The sequence below is a fragment of the Puma concolor genome, chromosome D2 (assembly GCF_028749965.1).
Source record: "Puma concolor isolate L17-30 chromosome D2, mPumCon1.1.hap2, whole genome shotgun sequence".
NCBI classification, from domain to species: Eukaryota; Metazoa; Chordata; class Mammalia; order Carnivora; family Felidae; genus Puma; species Puma concolor.
Window position 1 is genome coordinate 47,175,332 of NC_141677.1, and position 25,125 is coordinate 47,200,456.

General features: G+C 39.9%; 1 protein-coding gene across 4 annotated transcripts in view; it reads left to right on the forward strand.

Annotated features, from left to right (window-relative positions):
• Window positions 1–11,027: 11,027 nt before the first annotated feature.
• The window catches only part of MAPK8 (mitogen-activated protein kinase 8), a 101,584-nt gene continuing 87,486 nt past the window's right edge, over window positions 11,028–25,125 (forward strand). For 3 of the 4 annotated variants that reach the window (XM_025918398.2, XM_086680242.1, XM_025918399.2), the window contains exon 1: window positions 11,028–11,186. The gene's annotated coding sequence lies outside the window, so the exon portion shown is untranslated. Of the gene's footprint in view, window positions 11,187–12,552; window positions 12,707–25,125 lie in introns of all 4 variants that reach the window. The other variant, XM_086680240.1, reaches the window with a different exon arrangement.

The window sequence follows — 25,125 nt, forward strand, 5'->3', positions numbered from 1 at the left end:
AAGTGAAGAGGGGAGTTCTTTTGTAAGTTCAAATCAGAGAAATCTGCTTTGCTTTGTTCAAGTTGTGACTGAGGAGCTCCGTTCATTTTTGGTCCTGTCTTACCCCTGAGGAAATGACCCATCGTTCTCGAAGTCGGGAGAGAGCAGTTGGCAAGGTGAACAGTCATCTTTCCTCTCCTCACACAACCAGGGCCTGAACTGTCCCTTCTGGAGCCAGCAGCCTCTACCTCCAAAGAGCCTCAGAGACCATCCCAGAGCCAGGGGGTGACTGACCAAGGTGCTGAACCTCTTCCTCTCCCAGAGGGAGTAGATAGGATCAGGGGCATGGTTGGAAAACCAGACTGGGAAGTTTGAAAGTGAAGGTAAAGGAGGACAGTGCTAGAGGTGGGGTTAGGAGAGAAGGTGTGTCCTTGGAGATGTCCTTCCACAGACCTCTCTGTGGAAGTAAATCCTCTCTCCCTGACTCTTCACCCCTGAATTGAAATCAGGGAACTAGGAAGTGAGATCAAGTCTCAACTTCTGGCTTCTGTACCTTTGAACAGCTTAGTGAGATCCACCTGACTCATTAGCCAAAGGTCCAACTCCATCACAGTCTAGTGTATGTGTGTGGTCTAGTGAAAATGACAAGGGAAGAGATTCTCTGGACAAGGTGCAACTTCTTCATGACCATCTCTCAGGACTCCAGCAGAGACTGGGTTTAAGGGGCTTGTAACCTCTCCTCTTTCCTTCCCCTCATCTCAGCCTCAGAGGGAGCCAAGAAACCACTGTCCCCAAGGCAACTCCCCTGGGGCGAAAGTCAAAAAACATGAATTCCTTAGCTCTTCCTCCTTTTCTGAGTTAGCCCCCAATAGGTTAACAAGGAAGCATAGTGGGTTAACAAAGAACAATGCCATGAGAAGGAACAAGGCCCAGAGCCACATCTGGGTACAAAAAGCATTCTGAATTTGTAGAATATCAGAGATGATCACATTCAATCACAAGTACTGAAATCACACAGATGCACACATGCATATATAAACATGTGGGATGTCCTTTCTAGATGTAGGGAATTAGAAGCTGACAGCGGTAGGCTGATGCTAACTCAGAAGCTATCTCTGTTGAATGAAAGAGAGGCTGTCAATAACATTACAGAACTGGACATGAAACTCGCAGGAGCTCTGTTCTGGCAACACCTCTCACTTCACAACTGTTCTGATTATGCTGTCTTTTGTTACCTGGGGGTCTGGCAGGGAGTAGGAGGTGCCAGCCAATAATTCCATCTGTGTGTCCAGCCATACCCATGCTCTCCCAGGACACTAACACTCATGCTTATTTCTTCTTTTCTCTCTCTCTCTCAACAGAGTCTTCCTATTAGATGTAAAATATGTTTGTCTTCTTTCCCTGCCTAACTCAATCAATATTCACTGCCTTCCTTTTCTATCTCCCATTCATTCCTCAGCACATTTTCATCCACTCCTGGTTCTAAGTACTCTGGGATTTCAAGTCTCTTCTTTTACTGATAGCATTAAACACTCCTTTCTTCCTGAATTCCCCTTTCCTTCTACCTCCTTGGCAGCTCCTTTGCAGACTCTCCGTGGTCATTTAATTCTGAAGTTCTTCAGGCCTGGCTCCTGGTGTTTTTCTCTTCTTCCTCACTACCTACTGTCCCTCAGGCCTAAGGCTAACTCCTCCATACCCGAGGCTTCAGGTCATTACTCTCTGTCAATGTCATTAATCTCTTCCCCCCACCGCCAGTTTTATTGGGAAATAATTGACCTACGTCACTGTATAAGTTTCAGGCATACAGTATAATGGTTTGATTTGCATGTATTGTGAAAAGATTACCATAATAGGTTCAGCTAACATCCATTTTCTCATGTAGATATGAGGTATGATATTGATATCCAATATCTCATATGTTGTCATACAGACAATAAAAAGAAAAGAAGGAAAAAACTTTTTTCCTTGCAATGAGAACTCTGAATTTAGTCTCTCAACAGGTTTCCTACACATCCTACATTAATATTAGATCTAGACATCATGTGGTTCATGTTCCTAGTTCTTATTTATCTCATAACCGAAATTTACGCCTTTTGACCACCTTCACCAATTCTCCTTCCCCCAACTCTCAACCTCTGGTAACCCCAAATCTGATCTCTTTTTCTGAGTTTGGCTTTATTGTTGTTGGTTTTTTTTATATTTCACATATAAGTGAGATCATATAGTATTTGCTTTCTCTGTCTCATGTATTTCACTTAGCATTTGCCTTCAAGGTCTATCCATGTTGTTGCAAGTAATGGGATTCCTCCTTTTTATGGCTGAATAATATTCTACTATACACATATATACCACAATGTCTTTATCCATTCATCCATTAATGGGCACTTACGTTGTTTCCATGTCTTAGCTATTGTAAATAATGAACATAGGAGTACAGACAACTTTCCCAGTTAGTATTTTCATTCTCTTTGGATGTATTTCTGGAAGTGGAATTGGTGGATCATATCGTGGGTCTATTTTTAATTTGGGGTGGGAGGATCCTCCATACTGTTTTTCATGGTTGTTGTACCAATTCACAATCCCACCAATTGTGCACAATGATTCCCTTCTCTCCACATTCATGCAGGAATTTCTCTTCTCTTCTTGATGATGGCCATTCTAACAGGTATGAGGTAACACTGTGGTTTAAATTTGCATTTACAGGGCACCTGGGTGGTTAAGTGTCCAACTTCGGCTCATGTCATGATCTCACGGTTTGTGAGTTCATGAGTTCGAGCCCCATGTTGAGCTCTGTGCTGACAGCTCAGAGCCTGGAGCCTGCTTTGGATTCAGTATCTCCCTCTCTCCCTGCCCGTCCCCTACTCTCCTTCTCTCTCTCAAAAATAAATAAACATTAAACATTTTTTTTAGATAATAAATTTGCATTTCCCAGCGAGGTTGAGCATCTTTTCATGTACCTATTGGCTTTTCATATATCTTCTTTGGAGAAATATCCATTGAGGTCCTTTGCCCATTTTTTGATTGGGTTATTTGGTTTCTTGCTATTGACTTATAGAAGTTCTTTACATATTTTAGATATTAACCCTTTATGTGGTTTTGGAAAATTTTTTCCCATTCTATATGCTGTCTTTTCACTTTATTGATTGTTTCTCTTGCTGTGCAGAAACTTTTTAGGTTCTGTACTTCCACATGTTTTGCTTGTACTTTAGGTTTCACATACAAAAAATCATTACTGTGGGGCGCCTGGGTGGCGCAGTCGGTTAAGCGTCCGACTTCAGCCAGGTCACAATCTCGCGGTCCGTGAGTTCGAGCCCCGCGTCGGGCTCTGGGCTGATGGCTCAGAGCCTGGGGCCTGTTTCCGATTCTGTGTCTCCCTCTCTCTCTGCCCCTCCCCCATTCATGCTCTGTCTCTCTCTGTCCCAAAAAATAAATAAACGTTGAAAAAAAAAAAATTCAAAAAATCATTACTGAGACCCATGCCATGGAGCTTTATTCCTATGTTTTCCTCTAAGCATTTCATGATTTTGGGTCTTTCATTTAAGTCTTTAATCCATTTTGAGTTAATTTTTGTGAGCGGTATAAGTTATGGGCCCAGTTTTATTCTTTTACATGTGGATATCCAATCATCCCAGCACCATTTACTGAAAAGACTGTCTTTTTTCCATTGAGTATTCTTGGCTCCCTTGTCAAATATTAGTTGACTATATAGGCCTGAGTTTATTTCTGGGCTTTCAGTTTTGTTCCATTGGTTGATCTGCCCATTTTTATGCTGGTACCATATTGTTTTGATGATTATAGTTTTATATTATAGCTTGAAACCAAGTAGTATGATGCCTCCTGCTTTGTTGTTCTTTCTCAGGATTTCTTTGGCTGTTCAGGGTCTTTTGTAATTCCATATAAATTTTAAGCATGTTTTTTCTACTTCTGCAAAAAATGCCACTGGAATCTTGATAAGGATTACATTGAATATATAGATGGCTTTTGGTAATATTGATCTTTTAACAATATTAATTCTTCCAATTCATGAACATGAGATACCTTTCCATTTATTTGTGTCTTCAATTTCTTTCATCAATGTCTTGTAGTTTTCAGAGTAGAAATCTTTCATTTCCTCAGTTAAATTTATTCCTAAATATTTTTTATACTGTTGTCAATGAGATCAGTTTCTTTATTTCTTTTTCAGAATATTCATTGTTAGTGTATAGAAACATTACTGATTTTTTGTGTTAATTTTATACCTTTGTAATTTTACTGACTCATTTATTCAATCTAAGAGGTTTTGGTTCAATCATCAGGATTTTCTGTATACAAAGTCATATCAAATGCAAACAGAGACATTTTTGTTTTTCCTTTCTAATTTGGATACCTTTTATTTCTTTCTTGCCTGATTGTTCTAGTAGGACTTCCAGAACTATGTTGAATAGTAATGAGAGTGGGCACTCTTGTCTTGTTCCTGATCCTAGGGGAAAAGCTTTCAAACACTGAGTATGATTTTAGCTATGGGCTTGTCATATATGGCATATGGGCTCTATTATGTTGAGATACGTTCTTTCTATGCTTAATATTTAAAAGTTTTCATCATGAATGTATGTTGAATGTTCAACATTTATCTCTTCTCTGCCTGAGCCCAGCTCTGTATATCCAACTGCCAATGTGGGGTCCCTTTAGGGCAGATCAAAAGCCTTCAAACTACCTGCTCATGTAGTCTTTCCACTCAAGCTTCAACCTCTGCCAAGATTGCTATCTCAGTGAACCAGCACCAATATCCATCTCTGGCCACAAGCCAGAAACCTATGAGTTTCCCTTGACGACTCCCTGTCCTTCACTACCCACCTAATCTGTCACCAAATTCTGTGCATTGGATATCCTAAATGGTCCTCAGATCCTTCTTCTTACTATTTCCATGACCATCACCCTAGAACAAGCTTCTAACATCTGCCATCTAGACCTATATCCACATGACCTCCTTCAAACAAGGAATCTTTTCAAGATGCCATTTTGATCATTCCGCTCCCTTTGCTGAAGGATATCAGGGATTCCCATTGCATTTAGAACAAAAACATGGGTAGTATGACTGCACTAAATCTGGTCTCTTTTCAGTCTTCCCAACCTGTTCTCATAGCTCTTTGTTTTTCCAGCAACACTGGCTTTTCCTCAATTTCTCCAACTCACCTTGATCCCTTTCATCATAGGACCCTTGCAGAATTTTAACAGGGAGGAGCCAAGATGGCAGAATAGCACGGAAGTTTTTTGTATGTCTTGCATCCATGAAATACAGCCAGACCAACACTAAACCATCCTACACACCTAGAAAACTGACTGGAGGATTAACACAACAATCTGCACAACCTGAACCACAGAATTCAGCAGGTACATGGTGCAGAGAAGTGAACTTGGGGAACGAGAAGGTGCAGGAAGGGAGGTGCTTTTGTGAGTGGAGAGAGGATGGAGACTGGGGGGGGGAGAGGATACAGGAAAAGCACTCCTCCACAAAAGCAGCTGGAGAAAAGTGGAAAATTGGAAACAGCTGCAGGGACTAAATTAAAAAGGGAGAAAGGAGAAAGGAGTGGGTTTAAATTCCATTAAGACTGTAAACAAGGGGAGTGCAGTCTGCAACTCCGTAGCTTGATACCTGGTGGTGCTCTGGTGGGAAGGGCGAATCCCCAGGAATAGAGTGGGGTCTGGGAAGTTCTCGGGCCACATGGGGAAAAGCAGTTCCACTGCTGGAAGGACATTTTGTAGAGACTGTTGAAGCCTCCTGGTCCCAGCAGACCCCAGAAAACGGCCACATTTGCTGGTGCTGGAACAAGGCCGTTAAGGGTGAAGCTGGTTCCAGATGTGTGTTGTGATTTCCCATAATCCCTGAAACACTGCTTCTACACTATCTTGCGAACTTTTTCTGGGGCAGGCTGGCATCTGGCCACAGTCTCGGGGCACCAGCAACAGCAGGGTCCAGCAAGCATTCCTGGGTGCAGCCCACATTCAGCCATTGCTCATTTGGTCATTGCTCGGTGAGACGCTCCCACGGAAGGACAGAACGGGTCAAAGCTACAGTCCTTCGGAAGTAAGGGGCCAGGGAAAATAGCTGCATCTGAGACAAAACTCAGGAGACAGGCACTGCCTGTGGCCTGGTCACAGAGAGTGAAAAAGTGGGGGGTGGACAAAAGCTGAAGACAGAGGACGGGTGAGTGATTGTTGATCCGGGAGAACAGACTGGGTGGCTGGATGGTGCCATTTTCACCGCTCCTGCGCATGCACATACGCACCTACCAGTGCCACAACAATCCACCCCAGTAGGCTAGCAGCGCCATCTAGTGGAGAACGGAGCTGTTACACTGAGCCCCACCCAACTGGGCCAACTTTCCTCTCAAGAACCCAAATCTCACCCCCGGCTTAGTTTATGGACTATAAAGCGCTACATAGACTGACTTCTAGGGGAAAACGAAATAATTTCAGTCCTACTTCAATCTGTTAGCAGGTCCATCTATTCAATTTTCTATCTTCCTTTTTTTTTCTTTTTTACACTTCTTTTCTTTTTCTTGAATACAGAAAGAGAAAAAACTCATTTTTATTTTCAATTTTTCTTAAAAATATTTTTCTTTAAATTTTATTACTATATTTTTTACTTGTGTGTAAATTTTTTCAAATTCTATTTTACTTCCATCATTTTAGTCTACGTCAAGGTATTCACCTTTTAAAATTTTCAAATGATTTCCTTTTTTTTCTTTCTTTTTCTTTTTTCTCTTTTTCATTTCTTTTCTTTTTCTTGAATGCAGAAAGAGAAAAACTTAATTTTTACTTTCAATTTCTACTAAAAATATTTTTCTTTAATTTTTTTACTATATTTTTTGCTTTTATGTAAATTTTTTCAAATTCTATTTACCTCCATCATTTTATTTTAATATACTACAGTGTATTCACTTTTTCAAATTTTCAAACAATTTCCTTTTTAAAATTTTTAAAAATCTTTTTTCTCTTTTTTCTTTTCGTTTTCTTGAATACAGAAAAAGAAAATATTCATATTTATTTTTAATTTTTATTAATTTTCTTTAATTTTTTTCTACTTTATTCTCTACTTTTGTGTATATTTTTTCAAATTCTATTTTACTCCCATCATCTTATTTTAGTCTACATCAGTGTATTCATTTTTCAAATTCTCAAACGATTTCTTTGTTTTTCTCTCCCCCCTTTTTTTTCTCTAATCTGTCAAACCACTATCAACACCCAGACAAAACACACTTAGAATCTAGCATCATTAATTCGATTTGTGTGTGTGTTTGTGTTTTTAATTATTTAATTTTAATATTTTTAATTTTAATTTTTCTTCCTCATTAATTCCTTTTCTCCCTTCAAAATGACAAAATGAAGGAATTCACCCCAAAAGAAAAAGCACGAAGAAATGACAGCCAGGGATTTAACCAACATAGATACAAGCAAGATGTCTGAACCAGAATTTAGAATCACAATAATAAGAATACCAGCTGGAGTCAAAAATAGATTAGAATCCATTTCTGTAGAGATAAAAGAAGTAAAAAATAGCCAGAATGAAATTAAAAATGCTATAACTGAGCTGCAATCACAGATGGATGCAGCGGCGGCAAGGATGGATGAAGCAGAACAGAGAATCAGAGATATCAAGGACAACCTTACAGAGGACAATGAAGCAGAAAAAAAGAGGGAGATTAAGGCCAAAAAGCACGATTTAAGAATTAGAGAAATCAATGACTCATTAAAAAGGAACAACATCAGAATCAGAGGGGTCCCAGAAGAGGAAGAGAGAGAAATAGGGGTAGAAGGGTTATGTGAGCAAATCATAGTGGAAAACTTTCCTAACCTGGGGAAAGACACAGACATCAAAATCCAGGAAGCACAGAGGACTCCCATTAGATTCAACAAAAACTGGCCATCAACAAGGCATATCATAGTCAAATTCACAAAATACTCAGGCAAGGAGAGAATCATGAAAGCAGCAAGGGAAAGAAAGTCCTTAACCTACAAGGGAAGACAGATCAGGTTTGCAGCAGACCTATCCACAGAAACTTGGAAGGCCAGAAAGGAGTGGCAGGATATATTCAATGTGCTGAATCAGACAAATATGCAGCCAAGAATTCTTTATCCAGCAAGGCTGTCATTCAAAATAGAAGGAGAAATAAAAAGTTTCCCAGACAAACAAAAATTAAAGGAGTTTGGGACCACTAAACCAGCCATGCAAGAAATTTTAAGGGGGACTCTCTGAGGGGAGAAAAGGTGAAAATATAGATATATAGATACATAGAACTAAATACAGAAATAAGTACCAAAAGCAACAAAGATTAGAAAGGACCAGAGAACACCACCAGAAACTCCAACCCTACAAGCACCATAATGGCAGTAAATTCATATCTTTCAGTACTCACTCTAAATGTCAATGGACTCAATGCTCCAATCAAAAGACATAGGGTAACAGAATGGATAAGAAAACAAGATCTGTCTATATGCTGTTTCCAAGAGACCCACTTTAGATGTAAAGACACCTGCAGATTGAAAATAGGGGATGGAGAACCATCTATCATACTAATTGTCACTGAGAGAAAGCCAGTGTAGCCATACTGATATCAGACAATCTAGACTTTAAAATAAAGACTGTATCAAGAGATACAGAAGGGCATTATATCATAATCAAGGGGTCTATCCACCAAGAAGACCTAACAATTATAAACATTTATGTGCCAAATGTGAGAGCACCCAAATATATAAATCAATTAATCACAAACATAAAGAAACTCATTGATAGTAATACCATAATAGTAGGGGACTTCAACACCCTACTCACAGCAACAGACAGATCATCTGATCAAAAAATCAACAAGGAAACAATGGCTTTGAATGACACACTGGACCAGATGGACTTAACAGGTATATTCAGAACATTTCATCCTAAAGCAGCAGAATATACATTCTTCTCTAGTGCACATGGAACGTTCTCCAGAACAGACCATATACTGGGACACAAATCAGCCCTAAGTAAGTACAAAAAGATCAAGATCATACCATGCATATTTTCAGGCCACAACGCTATGAAACTCTAAATCAACCACAAGAAAAAATCTGGAAAGGTAACAAATACTTGGAGACTAAAGAACATCCTACTAAAGAATGAATGGGCTAACCAAGAAGTTAAAGAGGAAATTAAAAAGTATAAGGAAGTCAATGAAAATGATAACACCACAACCCAAAACCTCTGGGATGCAGCAAAGGTGGTCATAAGAGGAAAGTATATAGCAATCCAGGCCTTCCTAAAGAAGGAAGAAAGATCTCAGATACACAACCTAACCTTACACCTTAAGGAGCTGGAAAAAGAACAGCAAATAAAACCCAAAACCAGCAGATGATAGGAAATAACAAAGATTAGAGCAGAAATTAATGCTATCAAAACCAAAAAACCAGTAGAACAGATGAAACCAGAAGCTGGTTCTTTGAAAGAATTAACAAAATTGATAAACCACTAGCCAGTTGGATCAAAAAGAAAAAGGAAAGGACCCAAATAAATAAAATCAAGAATGAAAGAGGAGAGATCACAACCAACACAGCAGAAATAAAAACAATAAGAGAATATTATAAGCAATTATATGCCATCATAGGACCCTTACACACCAAGTTACTTCTGTCTGAAATATTTTCTGCCCAGTTAAATCTACTCTTAGCTTAAGAGGCAGTGCCTCAGGGAAGACTTTCCTAGCCTTATTAATTCTATTAATTGGTTTCATAATACCTTATATCAATATCAATTTATATTATAATGCAGTGATCATTTTGCATTTGTTTACCATTATTAATTCCTTATTATGTTCATTACATCTTTAAGCTCCATTGTAGTGCTAGCACAGTGCCTTGCACAGAATGGGTATAAAATACATATTTACTGGAAATATGAAGGAAGGAAATAAAGAAGCCTAAAAGGAAGCAAGGAAATGGGAAGAGAATGTATGAATGATTGCTCGCATTTATTTTTCATTTCAGAATCATTGGAAACAGGCCAGCCCACCAGGACATGGGAAGATGGTGTACCTGAATTCACTCATTTATTCAACAAATATTTATATTCATTATTAATGTACTTTTTTTTCTGATTATGAACATAACTGTTCCATTTAGAAACCATGGAAAAAAAAATTCCCAAGTGTAAAAGAGAACCAATTCACCTTTCATTCCACAGTCCAATGATAAACTACTGTTAAAATAATTTGGCAGATTTCTTTTCAGGTTTTTCTATGTATACATAATATATAGGTAGGATCATTATATAGGCAGACCTCCTTCTTTCTCTTAATGATATATTGGAACATTTTCCTGCATCCTTGAGTTTCTTGAACACGTGGCATTTAAATTGATAAAATATATTCCATTGCATAAGATGTATGTAATTTAGACACCTTTCCACCCATTGTTGGATATTTAAGGGCTTCCCAATTTGTCTCTTCTGGGGTGAAAGATAAATCAGGTAATGCATTGAATCTGGCACGAGGTGGATTTTGGGAAAACACGAGGCAGGTTTTTCCAAGGAGGCTGAAAAGAACAATTCCTTCTTGTAGGTTGCTGGGCCCCGGGCACATGTTCCCAGAATGGAACGTAATGTCGGTCAATGTAATGGACATTTTGTCTCGCGGGTATGTGCTCAGAATCCGGGTGCCTCCTCCCCGCGTGGGTCTGGTCTAAGCACACCCTGCTTTCAAACCCTGAGGCAACGAGCCCCAGCAGATCTGGCTCCCACGGGTGGACCGCCCCCGGCCAGCAGCCTAGAGTTCCGGCCACACGCCGCCACGTGCCAAGAGCAGGGCCCCGCCCCCTCCGATTCCCCGACACGCCCCTCACACTTGGCCCTCAAAAGCTCTCCCCGCAGCTCCGCCTCCAGGCGACCTCCGCAAGTCCTCCCGGCCCCTATAGTAGCCCCGCCCCAGACTTCGAGCCCCGCCCCCGCAATCCGGGCCCCGAGGCTGCCCCGCCCCAAGAGCCGTGTGCGAGGCGCGGGGGTGGGGCCCTGCGCGATGACGTGGGCGGGCGTGCGCGGTGACGGCCCGCGTCCCTGTTACTCAGCGGAGCGGCCGAGGCCGGACGACGCGGCCGGGAACGCAGAGCCGCGAGCAGCCCTGGGTAACGGCCGTGGCGAGCGCCTGGACGGCGCCAGTCCCGCCGGCGGGCTTTCCTGTCGCCGTTCGCTGCGTTGCGGGGTGAGTGCGGCGGGTGCCGCAGGGCCGGGGCGGCCGGCGGCCCCGCCGTGTTTATGTTATTGTGCCGCCGCCACCGCCGCCGCCTTCTCCTCAGCCTTGACCCCCTCCCGGGAGTGGGGGGCGGGAGCGCGCGCCGGCTGGGGGCGCGCGGCGGGCGGGGGCGGCGCGGGAACAATAGCGGCTGGGGAGGCTGGGGCCGGCCAGGGGGCGTGGGGCTGCGAGACCCGGCGCGCCCAGGCCGTCAGCCCCCGGCCCGCCACTTCAGTTCCACCCGTCAGTCCTCGCGCGCCCTCCTTGCACGGGTCCCGCATCCGCGTCGGGAGGGGAAAATGGAGCGGGGAGGTGGGGGGGGAGGGGGAAGCGGCGGGCGGCAAGTTCTGAAACACTTCGAGGAAGGTCCGGACGGAGGCGCCTGGGCGGCCCGCCGCGCCCTGGCTGCCTCTCCCGGCGATGGGGAGATGAGAGCGCTCCTCCGGTTGCCGGGTCCGGACGCCTTCCTGGCGCCCACAGGGTCCGTGGTTTGTTTCTCGGTGGTTTCTTTGTGCTAAGGCTCTGGGCGAACACAGGCAGCAGCTTCGAAAAAGGCTGGGGTGGCTTTCAGCGCTGGGCTGTGAGGGGGAGCCCGGCCCGCGACTTGCGTGGAAGGTGTCCATCACGCTGTGAGCGAGCTTCAGTGGTCAGCGGGCATTTCTCTTGAGGGTCACTCGGTGGTGACCTTTTGACTTTTTCACCCCACCCTCTCCTCTCTTTGTCTTGCCCTTGTGTTCCCAATCCTTAGATGGTAGGATCAAGTCCGGTTTAGAGTGTTGCGATGAACGCTTTTGATTTTTATTTCTGAGAGTTCCCTATCAGATGTTTACTGTGAACTTAATAACATGTTGACTACATGGTATCAGTGTTCAGTGGTTACTATTTTTACCTCTGAAATTCAGTAGTCTTCGGTAGAATTCTGGTCTGTCAGTCCATTGTGTTTGGAGACAAGCATCCAGCAAGTATCTTCTTGACAATTAGAACATCTGTTTATTTCATTCATTCATTCAGCAACTGTTCAGTACTGTACTCAGATGGAGAGTTTGAAGGTAAAGGGAAATATCTTTTAATGGAAGAGGATGCTTTGAAATATAGATATGCCTTTAAATGATACAGTTATGTAAGTGATGAGTGTTAAAAAAGGTATTAGTTATACTCTCGGTCATTTCACTATTTTTTGTTAGTAGTACAATCTGGAACTTAGAGTGCAGTGTTGTATTAGGAAGTAGAGTTAGGAAGTTGGTCTAAATGTACAACAGCTTTATTTATTTCCAAATCTAACTTTTTAGTCTTAACAGCCTTACAGTCTTACAGTCATTTGTAATGTCTATCTCAGATTTTCCTGCTGTGGGTTAACCTAGGAGGGCAGATGCTCTAAGTGAACATGTTTAGTGCTGTGCCTGACAAAAGCAAGCAAGAAATCAAAATGGGACCTCCTTGAGGACAGGCCTGTCTTGCATCTGTGTCTCCAGCACCTAGCCTGGAATATAGTAAGTGTTCAATAAAAGTCTGATTGATGAAAAGCTCTTTACAGTCAATAAGATTTAAAGTCCAGTCTTTATCAATTTCAGTATCAATTTTTTTCTATCCCTTCTAAACCATTTGCTATCCTAAAATAAAACCTCGTCTAAAATGTTTTTTTTTAAGTATGTGTATCATGCACAGACAGTGATGTTTCAATAGGAGTCTAAAAATGATTGCATTTGTCTTTTGGTGACTATTGCTTTTGAAGTTTCTGATGACTAAGCAGAAAAGCTAGAATATGGGAAATAGGCTACCTAAAAGTTTTATTAGAAATGTTTAATTTCTAGGAGCGCCTGGTTGGCTCAGTTGGTTAAAGCATCTGACTTCAGCCCAGGTCGTGATCTCACAGTTTGTGAGTTCGAGTCGGGCTCTGTGCTGATATCTCAGAGCCTGCTTCAGATTCGGTGTCTCCCTCTTGCTCTGCCCCTCCCTCGCTCATGCTCTGTCTCTCTGTCAAGAATAAATAAACATTAAAAAAAAAATTAAAAAAAAGAAATGTTTAACTTCTAATAGCATTTTTTTTAGAAATATTTAATTTAAAATTCTATCTTGGTGAAGCATATGGGCCTAAAACTCCAAATAATACCGATTTATCCCAAGTTACATCTTTTTTCCCACTCACTGCTTAATGAATTTTAGCATTTGTTTTGGATATGAGCGAATTTGAGGTGAGCCCATTAATATCTGATGTAGAGTACAAATAAAAAGGAAATGATACTTTATTAAGATAAGGAATGAAAATCTTGAGATCCCAAACTTTCATTGCTTTGCCTAGTATGTCAGATTTCAGTAAGGTTTACTGATACAATCCTTTGGCAGTAGCTCACTGTCAGGTTACATGTGAAACCAGTTTATTTTGTTTTGTTTATGAAATTCTTTTGTTTTTTAAAATCACAGCTTTATTGAGATACAATTCACATACCATAGGACTTACCGTTTAGAGTGTGCATCAGTGGTTTTTAGTGAATTCACAAAGTTTTGCATTGGTCACTATCTAATTCCAGAACATTTTCATCACCCCAAGAATAAACCCTGTACCCATTAGTAGTCATTCCTCATTCTACTCTAAATTATGTTAAAAGGAAGAGATAGCACTGAAATGGGCTCTCCTTAAGTGTCCCAGAACAGGTGGAAACTATACCCTTTAAATTCCTTTAGATCCTGGGAGAAAGGCCACTTGGGAAGGCAATTAAAGAATAAATTCCACCCAAATTAATGATGTTAGAATATTAACTCAATGCCTAATATTATGGAAATGACCTTGTGAAGATTCTCAAGTGAAACAACTTGAAATTATTTAAGTGATTATCCTAGTGGCAGTTGAAGAAGTTGTTGAATAGAAGTCTGGTTCAAGTTGTCTACGGCCATACCACCCTGAACGCGCCCGATCTCTTCTGATCTCGGAAGCTAAGCAGGGTCGGGCCTGGTTAGTACTTGGATGGGAAGTCTGGTTCATGTTAGTCTGATTTGTCTGTGAAGTGAATTTGGACACATTTGAATCGACCAGGTAGTTTAGATGCTGTGTTGCAAATATAGAAGTGTCAAATAATGTCTGACATGAAAGTGCCAGCTCTCTAGAGGTCTCTGGTCAAGTCAATGGTATAGGTAGTAGCCTTTCTGATTCATGTAGTGCAAGGAAGTCATTATAGCCACATAACTCTAGGTATGAATCATTTGCCTATTTCAGTGAGCTGTGATGCTTGTTGTCTTAGTCATAAGCTCTTACATGAACATTTAGAAAATTTGTCTTCTCTTATGCAGATTAACTTGAACTCTGATTTCAGAAATGAGTTCTGAGTCAACAGACTTTACTACCTAAAAGATGACAGGAGTATTGAAATAAGAGCTGTCCTATCATTCAGGGCAGTAGGTGAAACTAGACCTGTCCAGGAATCAAACTTGGGTTCACTTCTCAGTTCTGTCTTCTGGACTTTGCCATTGAGTTCTAGAGCCATAGAAAAGTTGCTTAGCCTCTTTGGATTTAGAACTATAAAGTGAAGCTGTTGGAACTCTTTTTTGATAGAAATGTTACCAGATAGGTTTTTCTTCAGAAAACATACTAGGACAAAAAGAGTCCTTGGGTGATAATCAGAATCCTGTGTCAAGAACAGCAGTGAAACTTAGACTTTCGTAATTTTCAGAAGCAGAGAAAATTGTTAAGTCAGATATTTTCTGTAATACCCATTCTTCTAGAAAAAAGCTTCACAGTAACCTAAGAGTTTTTGAATGATAGATTTTATTCATTTTACAGCACCATGCTTGCTAATGAGACTTCCATTACTCTCAGAGGGTTAGTGGAAGATGTGAAAATGAAGAGTTTATTAGCCTTAAGAAGCTTATGATCAGACATGGGACTAAAGGCATATCTAAACAGTGAATTTATGTTCTTTTAAAAGATTTATGAGAGCTTTCCCCAAACAAAAGCCTGCCCCGAATATCTGGACCGGCTAAATTTCGTTGAAATCTGTTTTTTAAATTATATGTGAATATGTAAGAAAACTTACTAGCCGCCATTCTTTTTCAGGGTGGTGGATTATATCATAAATATAGCTAACGTGGTGTTAATACATGTCTGTCTCCTGGTACCCGGTCTCCTGATACATCAGGTTTGGTTAAAATCTGCCAATTCTTTAGAAAGTTAAGGAGCCCAAACTTAATAGTGGTTGTTAACATGGGCTTTAGGGTCATCTCTGAGTTCACATTCATGCTCCAAATCTAATTCAATGGCCAGGTTAGTTCAGGGTATATAACATCTTTGGGCTTGTTTTATTATTTGTCAAATGAGAGTAATAATAGCACATAATCTCATAGGGCTGTAAAATTTAAGGTACTGTATGTGAAGTGCTTGACACTAATATAGTACCTGGAATACTAGATAAAAGTATTCAGGAAATTTCAGCTATTATTAACACTTAAGATTTTTAACTTGGAACAAATGCAAAATGCCAAGTAAATTAAAAACTAATTTCATGTACAGTAAACATTTGAATTCTCCAAAATGCCAGTTGTTTTCCGCTGCATCTTTGGGGTTTGTTTAAAATTGGATTGTCTTAGTATCTAATCTGAATTGGCTGAAATGATTTAACATTTGTACCACTAATCCTCTCTGCTTTAAAATTTAGAAACGTTCCAGATACAAATATTAAAAGAAAATTATTTGCCACATTCTCTGATACAAAGTTATTTTGCCGTGTTTACCTTTACCACTGCAGAGAATTGTCCAAGCTTTCCTAGGTTGATTTTGACAGATTTCTAAAAGAATGGCAATCCAGGAATGGGGAATAGCTGTATCATGTACCCGTATTTGAAGCAAATGGAATACTGTTATATCTTTAATCTTAATTTTGACTCTGTGAAGATTGCAGATTTGTCAGAGACCGGGTAACCACAACAGTTCATTAAGCATTTTCTAGAGGTCTCTAGAAAAATGAGGGAAATTATTTATAAGTGGCATCTGGAAATATTTTTCCTGTGTTTTTCTGTTTTCTGTGTAGTGTTTCTGTGGTTATATTGGTACATCAAATTTCTTGCTCCTTCTTGAAGACAGCAACTATGAAATGATGTTAGTTTTACATAGGCAGTATTCATTGAGAAGCCATCTACACCAATCCAGGAATTAGGTGATGTGGGGGCAACAGGAAGTAGAAGTTAGTCTTTCCTTTCAGTGAGTATAACTTGATGGGAAATAAGGACAAACGTAAGTACACTTATGTCCTAATTCAAGGAACCAGATATTGTTAGGCATTTCATTGGGAATTTCTTTCATCTTGAGGCCTGAGTGCTGGATGGTGGAGCATTTGGCGACTTCCAAACCATACATCTCTTACCTTGCCTTTTAAATTTTTTTTTTTTCAACGTTTATTTATTTTTGGGACAGAGAGAGACAGAGCATGAACGGGGGAGGGGCAGAGAGAGAGGGAGACACAGAATCGGAAACAGGCTCCAGGCTCTGAGCCATCAGCCCAGAGCCTGACGCGGGGCTCGAACTCACGGACCGCGAGATCGTGACCTGGCTGAAGTCGGACGCTCAACCGACTGCGCCACCCAGGCGCCCCTTACCTTGCCTTTTAAAATATACTTACTAGGGGCACCTGGGTGACTCAGTAGGTTGTGTCTGACTCTTGATTTTGGCACAGGTCATGATCTCACAGTTTTGTGGTGCCTGCTTGGGATTCTCTCCTCCCCCCTGCCCCTCCCCCACATGCTTGCTTTCTCTCTCTCTCTCAAAATAAATAAACTTTATTTAAAAAATAAAGTAAAATATACTCACTAGATGAACCGCAAAAAGCAAGATGTCTTCTTTCCTAATTTCTGGTTCAAGTTGTGACATGGTACAGATAAGTCAAAATGTAAATCATGAGAAAAGACAAACTTTATAGTCATCTCAAATGCATTTTGGAGCACAATAGGATATTAAAAGAAGTATATGAAAAGCAGATAGAAAAGATGCTATTCACATATTAACCAGAATCCTCAAACTCTGCAGTATTGAAGCTCTGAAGACTTAAAGCTAGATTTATGCTAGGAGCATTTTTCTTAAATTTTTCTCAGAGAAATATGGGTTTCACTGCTTCCTGTTGCTGAGGGGCTCAAGCCCCAACATATTTTTAGGGTCACTAGGAAAGAAAAGAGCCAAGCACACCGCCTTTGCTTGGCATGAGACATTAACACATCAGGAACTTGCTGTTTTCTAAAAGCTGTTAATGGGAATGGATACTCACCCTTCTCTGACTTGCTCTTTACAGAGTGAATCGCAGCTGCCATAAGGGTCAACCAAAAATGAAATAAAGGAAAGCCATCACTGTATAGATTTCTCTGTGACTTAAGAAAGGGTTACTTTTTAGTCAAAACAAAAACCAAAGCTTCTGGCTGAGAATTAAAAAAGTTTTAGTAATTTTATTTATATTTAGACTAAGTAACTTACTCATTTTGATTCAGAATTCCAAAGATTGAGAAAGATATAGTAAAAAATATCCTTCCCATTCTCTTCCTCCACATGGAAACAGTGTTAAGTTTCCTGTGAATCCCTGTAAAGAAGTTAATGTATGTGCAAGTAAATACACAATTACTTGTCCAAAACCCTGGATCCAGATGCGTTTCAGAATTAGTTGTTTTTTGGGGTTTTTTTTGGGGGGGGGGAGGTTGCTGCAGAAAGGTAATATAGTGCATCGACCATTTCATTCAAAATCCCTAGTGGAGGGGGGGAAGTGTGTAGCATCCTGTAATTAAATGTTAATATTTCTGTTCAAAAGCATAAATAGTACACTAAAGATAAATAAAGATTATAAAGTCTTATGGAAATTTTTGTCAGATTTTGACACCAAGTAGGTTTGTACTAAGCTTATAAAAAACTTATTTTTCTGAGCTTGACAGATTTCAGAATTGCCAATGAGGAATTGTGTGTCTTACATATGTAATGTATGTCCTCTGACTTCACCTCCTTATTCACTGAGTTGTTGCATACTTTGCACAGTATCCTTTATCTTTTATTTTTAACTTAACAATATAGTTTAGAGATGATTTCCTATGTAAATACCAAGTTTATTTTTTAAACACCTTCACAGTGTGTCATTTGTCTTAGCTGGGACAGCTATAACAAAATATCATAGACTGGGTGGCTTAAACAATAGGCATTCTAGTTCTAGAGGCTGGGAAGTGCAAGATCAAGGTGTTCAGAGATTTGGTTCCTGGTGAGGACTCTTCCTGGCTTGCAGATGTCACCTCATTGTGTCCTCACTTGGAGAGAGGGAGTGTCTGCTTTCTCTTCCTGTTTTTAGGATAGTGATCCCATCATTGAGGTCCTATCTTCACAAGCTCTTACAGTACTAATTACCTCCCAGAGTTCCAAAGGGGACACAAATTCAGATCATAACACCATTTTACAGGTGTAACATTGATTTAACTAGCCCCTTTTTTGATGTACATCTAGTTGTTTTAGGTTGTTCTTTTGCTGTCAAAAGCCATGGTCAAGTGGATTACCTTAAATATACATCATTTAACACTTGCATAGAAATGTGTAGGATACATATCCAGAAGTGGAATTGCTAGATCAGAATGTATGTGCCTTTCTAAATTTGACAGACATTGCCAAAATAACATTTGTAGAAGTTGTTCCAACTTGGTTTCACCAGCCCTGCCATTATGAGAGACATTAAACATATTTTTACTTTTAAGAGCTATTTATAGTTTTTTTATTGTGAACTGTCCATATCCTTGCCTATTTTTATATCACTTTGTTACTCATCTTTTTAGATTTGTAGAATTTATTTTGATATTAGGGAAAATAGCTCTATGCTAATTTTTGGAAATATTTTTCCTAGTTTGCTCTTCACTTTTTGGTTTCTTTATGGTGATTTTATCATTCTGAATTTTTTTCCCCAATAGTTAAAATGCTTACCAATCTTTACTGACTTCTAAATTGCATGTTATGGTTAGAAAGTCTTTTGCTAAGCTAAAGACTATGCAAGAATTCTCAAATGTCATTTTTCTAGAACTTTTATGGTTTCTTTGTTCTTTTCTCACTCTCTTTTTGTACTTTTAATTCTTTTACTTATTTGGAATTTATTCTGGAGTAAGGTCTGATATATAGGTCCAACCTTATTTATGTTACCACATAACCATCCAGTTGTCCCAACATGATTTATTGAATAACAGTTTTTGTCTTACAGATTTGAAATGCCACCTTTATAATTTACTGGATTTCCATGTGTATTTGGGACCATTTCTGGTCCACTGACCTATCTGCCCATTTGGGAACCAAACCATCCTGTTTTAATTATTGTATTTTATACTGTGTTTTCTGTTAGGGCTAATTCCCTTTCTTCTTCAAAATCTTTTCTGACTTCCATCTTGTTTATATGAAATTTTGCAATCAGTCCATTTAGTTTAGTTACCATTTCTGTTGGGATGACTTGATTTTTTTATTTTATGAAGGTAAAATTTGTAGTAAGATGCACAGTCCTTAAATGTATAGCCCAGTGAATTTTGCCTATGTATATATTCTGTGCAACACCCAGATCGAGATCTGGAACATTACCATTACCCAGAAAGTTTTCTTATGCTCTTTTCAAGTTAATATCTCTTCTTGTACACCACCCCTCCCACCTTAACTTCTATCACATAGATTCACTTTGTGTTTAGGGTTTTCTTCATATTTATTGGCAGCTTTATGAAAGTGTCGTGTCTCTCTATCCAAGAATATGGAAAACCTTAATCTTTTCATTTCTTCAAGTCCCTTTTTGGGTTCCTAATAGCATTTTTAGGTTTTTTGCTATTAATTTTTTTTCTTTCTTTTCTCTGTTAGAAATGGCATCTTTCATTTTATCTTCTACTTGATTGTATATATAAGAAAGCTGTTTATTTTGCTCATTAATTAATTTGTATATTTAATAATAATTTGTATGTTAAACTCCCTTTTAAAACTTGTAATTTGTAGTAATTCTGTAGTTGAAATTTTTATTATCAGGTATAAACCATGTATCCTTTTTCACTTTCTCCAGGTTTACCTCCCCTCTCCGAGCTTTTAGTGATTTTTAAACATAGTTTTCTTCCACAGTGTATAAAACAAAGATCAAAATATCTGTATACTTGTTGAGTATTTAAAGGACGTGAGTAGAGGGGCGCCTGGGTGGCGCAGTCGGTTGAGCGTCCGACTTCAGCCAGGTCACGATCTCGCAGTCCGTGAGTTCGAGCCCCGCGTCAGGCTCTGGGCTGATGGCTCGGAGCCTGGAGCCTGTTTCCGATTCTGTGTCTCCCTCTCTCTCTGCCCCTCCCCCGTTCATGCTCTGTCTCTCTCTGTCCCAAAAAAATAAATAAACGTTAAAAAAAAAATTTTTTAAAAAAATAAAGGACGTGAGTAGTGCAATTCAGGAGGGATTATGAGAGTAATTAGGGCAATGTGTAGTTTTTTAACATTAACATTAAATAGACTTGAATCATGGTTTCCAAAACGTCAAGTAGACAAGCTAGTCATCATTTGACAGTAAATGCAGAATTAGTAAATAACTTTTTTGTCTCTTATTTGGTATTACTTATAGATAGTTTTCTATGTACATAGCACCCAGAGGCAGTTTCTGGAAGTATAACTTAGTCTGCTGTCTGGAAACATATAATCAAAGTGGAGAGTCAAGCTATATAGAAGTGAGCAGCAAATCAATGTGGAGAGGAAGGACTTAGACTTAGAAAAATGATGCTGGCAAAAATCTGCAAGACTGGAAAGCATGGAGGTAGAGGAATGAGTGGAAGGAGTGGGTTTGATTTGACTATTGGGCTTGAGGTATCTCATCCTTGTGAAATTATGTCGTGGTTGAAGATATTTGGCTGAAATTCAATTCAATTTAATTGTTTAATGGAGATTTCATAGTTGGGTTTGTATCTTTCCACCTCTGCCTGCCCCACAAAAATCTGAGGTGATTTACTCCTCCAGGACTCACACACTGTTGAATAAGCAGATAGAAATAAATAATCAAAACCGAGGGAAAACAAGAATCCAGAATGTTCTAATAATAGCTAATACTTATTCAATACTTATCATATACCAAGCACTGTTCTAGTGCTTTACCTATGTTAAAGTGTTTAAACATCACACAACAGTCCTATGAGGTAGACTCTGTTCAGCGTTTTTCCCATTTTATAGATGAGGAAGCAGGCACAGAAAGATTATGTGGGAAATTGCTGGTGACGTTGATGAGTTTTACTGAAGTGAAGAGAAAGAAACCAAATTGAAATCAGTCAAAATACATTGAATGAAAAGTTTTTTTTTTTTTTTAATTTTTTTTTTCAACGTTTATTTATTTTTGGGACAGAGAGAGACAGAGCATGAACGGGGGAGGGTCAGAGAGAGAGGGAGACACAGAATCGGAAACAGGCTCCAGGCCATCAGCCCAGAGCCTGACGCAGGGCTCGAACTCACGGACCGCGAGATCGTGACCTGGCTGAAGTCGGACGCTTAACCGACTGCGCCACCCAGGCGCCCCTGAAAAGTTTTTTTAAGAGTAAATGAGAAATGAGCAAATGCAGGTATAGTATATGTAGAAAACTTCTTAAAGATTAGCCATGAATTGAAACAGAAGAGTGAATGGGTAGATAAAGTAAAATATAGGGTCTAGTGAATGAAAAAGAGAATATACAGGAAAAGGAATGGAGAGCATGAGTAGAGAGATTGGTCTTTGTTAGACAGAGGTCTTCCATCAAAGAGGAGGAAATGCAGAAAAATTGTGTGCCCTTGTAAGGAAGTTTGGTGGTTAGAAGATGAAAGCTTATCCTTCTTGTGTTCAGCCTTTATCTTCTGTCCTGGTTTCAGTTTTCTCAGTGAAGTATGAGTTTGGTATGGGCAAGAGGGGGAAGGGAGTTTGGGAAGTTTTAAGCAGTTTGCCAGGAAGTATTGATTAATTATTCTTTTAAGGTTTGAAATCTTGAATTTAAAGTGATATTAGTCAGGCTGGTTTTGTGACCCCCCCCCTCCCCCCGCTGGCATTATTTAACTGGTTAGATACAAACACGGATAGGCAGATCAACTTCTGGGGTGAGGTTTTGCTAGGTGTATCAGATTTCTAAAGAGAGAGCATCAGTAGCAGATATTTATATATAAAGAAATTTCAAAGAATTTGCTTACACAGTTGGAGGCTGGCAGGTTGGAAATCTGTAGGGCAGGCTGGCAGGAAACTCTTGGGCAAGAGTTGATGCTACAGATCTGAAGTAGAATTTCCTCTTTCTCAGGAAAACCTCAGTTTGTCCCTTAAGACATTTCATCGGATCGGATGAGGCTCACCCACATTATTGAGGATAATCTCCTTTACCTACAGTCAAGTGACTGTGGATGTTAGCAACATCTGCAAAATATCGTCATAGCAACACTTAGATTTGTGCTTGATTGAATAACAGGACTGCCGCACAACCAAAGTGACACATAAAACTAGGTCACTATAAAATAAGGAAAAAGGAAGGGACAAGGAAAATAAGGGCTTTTTAAAGGGAGTGCTTACAGGAGTGGTGATGAATCGTGAACTCGTAACTGGACAAGAAAAGGAGGTGAAATCAGAATGGATAGTAAGGAAGTGGTAGCATTAATGTATTGGAAATTTCAATTAGAATTGTTGGGGGTGGGTGGGATTGGATAAAGTAATGAACTAGAAGGATTGAGTGTGTTGGTCAGAGTGGGATGCTTGAAATAGAGATTTAACAGGTATAATCGTTTCTGGCAATGATAATACCCAGGATGCTTTGGAAAATGGACTGCTAAAGTGGGATTGAATGAAAAGTCTGTGGAAATGAGGACACCAATGAATTAAAGAGGCTGAGGTATTAAAGGGGTTAGTCTGCATGAATGGTGGTCAGTAGGTGGTGACGGCAGTAAGGATACTGTGAACGAGTTGCGAACATCCTTAATCAGTGGAGAAGAATTGGAAGGAGGGCAGATGATAATAAGGAATGGTAAACGTATAATCAGCTAAGTTTGTCAGAAACTAGGAATTTCAGCCCAGTGAAGGGCTGAGGAGAGGTGACGGATTCGGTAAAATGGAGGATGTACACCACCTCCATTGTACATGTACATGGAGGATGTGGCAGTTAAGAACTCAGAGAAGATGACCAGGAAGAGTTGGACTTTTTCTGGGACATGAAGCATGAATGAGATTGGTCCTGATAATAGGAGATGTGGGCATCAGTTCTACTGTTAGAGGACTCTATGGCAGTGTATTTCAAGTTGCCAGTCATGACCCATTAGTGGAGAATGAATTTAGGAGGTCACAACTAATGTCGTGGTTTTAAATGAAACAGAATAGAAAATATCACAGAGTAATATCACAAGTAAAAAGGGGCTAAGAATTTTTTAACAACTTCGTTGAGATTTAATTTATACGCCATTACAATTCACCTATTTCAAATATACAAGTTAAAAAAAATTCTTCTTGTTATTCATGGAATAATGCTGCCATCATCACAGCCTAATTTTAGAACATATTTGTCACTCTGAAAATTCCATACTTAGGGCGCCTGTGTGGCTCCGTTGGTTGAGTGTCTGACTTTTGATTTCGGCTCAGGTCATGATTTCACAGTGGTGAGATAGAACCCTGCATCCTGCAGTTCTTCCCTGGGCATGGAGCCTCCTTAAGATTCTCTCTCTCACTCTCCCTCTGCCCCTCCTTGCTCTCTCAAAAACAAAAACAAAAAACAAACCCCAAAACACCAAACACCTTAATTTTTATTCTGTATCCAAGTTTCTTCTGTTGTCCATTTTGTAGGTAGGTTTCTCAAACCAGGATTCAATCAAAGTTCATGTGTTACATTTGTTGTTGCCTTAGACACTTTTAATCCGTGCCCTTCCCACCCCCCACCCCGCTCTGTGGAGTATACATTCCAGGACCCCCAATGGATGCCTGAAACTGCAGGTAGTACCGAACCCTACTTTTTCCTATACATATATATCTGTAATAAAGCTTAATTTGTAAATTAGGCCCAGCAAGAAATTAATAACAATAATAATAAAATAGTTCATAACTATGTATTATAATAAAGGCTATGTGAAAATTGTCCCTCCCTATATATCTTATTGTACTGTACACCCGTCTTGTGATGATGATACAATGCTTGTGTGATTCATTCACTTCATCATGAGGTGAATGATGTAGGCACTGTGATGTAGTGTTAGGCTACTATTGATCTTCTGACGGTGAGTCAGAAGGAGCATCATCTGCTTTAGGACCAGTGGTTGAAATCATGGAAAGCAAAACCTCAGATAAGGGGAGACTACTGTACTACATTTGTCCTACCTCCACTTGCTCTCCCCATGGTCCTGGCTTCTGGAAGAGATCAGGCCAGTTGTCTTACAGAATGTTTCACATTCTGAATTTGTCTGATTGTTTCCTTGTGGTATTTAATTTGTATCTGCAGCCACTGTGTTTCCTAAAAATAGAAGGTTGGGTCTAAATGCTGGATTATATTTAGATTTTTTGGCTTAGATGCTCTTGTGTACATTGTATTCATTCATAATATAAGGCATATAACACCGGGTTTTGTATGCCTAAAATGTGATCATTTGGTTAAAGTGGTATTTTATAGATCTATCCATTATAAAGATTTTTTTCCCCCCTCTTTGCAATTAGCAGCTGATCAGTGAGGCAGTAGTTTGGTTCACTGAGAAAATTCTGTCTCCCAGAAGCTTTTTGCTTGATGTTTTTAAAGCCTTTCGTTGTCTAAATCAGTTATTTCAGGGGCGCCTGGGTGGCTCAGTAGGTTGTCTGACTGGCTCAGGTCATGATCTCGAGGTTTGTGACTTTGAGCACTGTGTCAGGGCTTTGTGCTGACAGCTTGGAGCCTGGAGCCTGCTTCGGATTCTGTGTCTCCCTCTCTGCCCCCACTTGTGCTCTGTTTCTCTCTCTAAAATAAA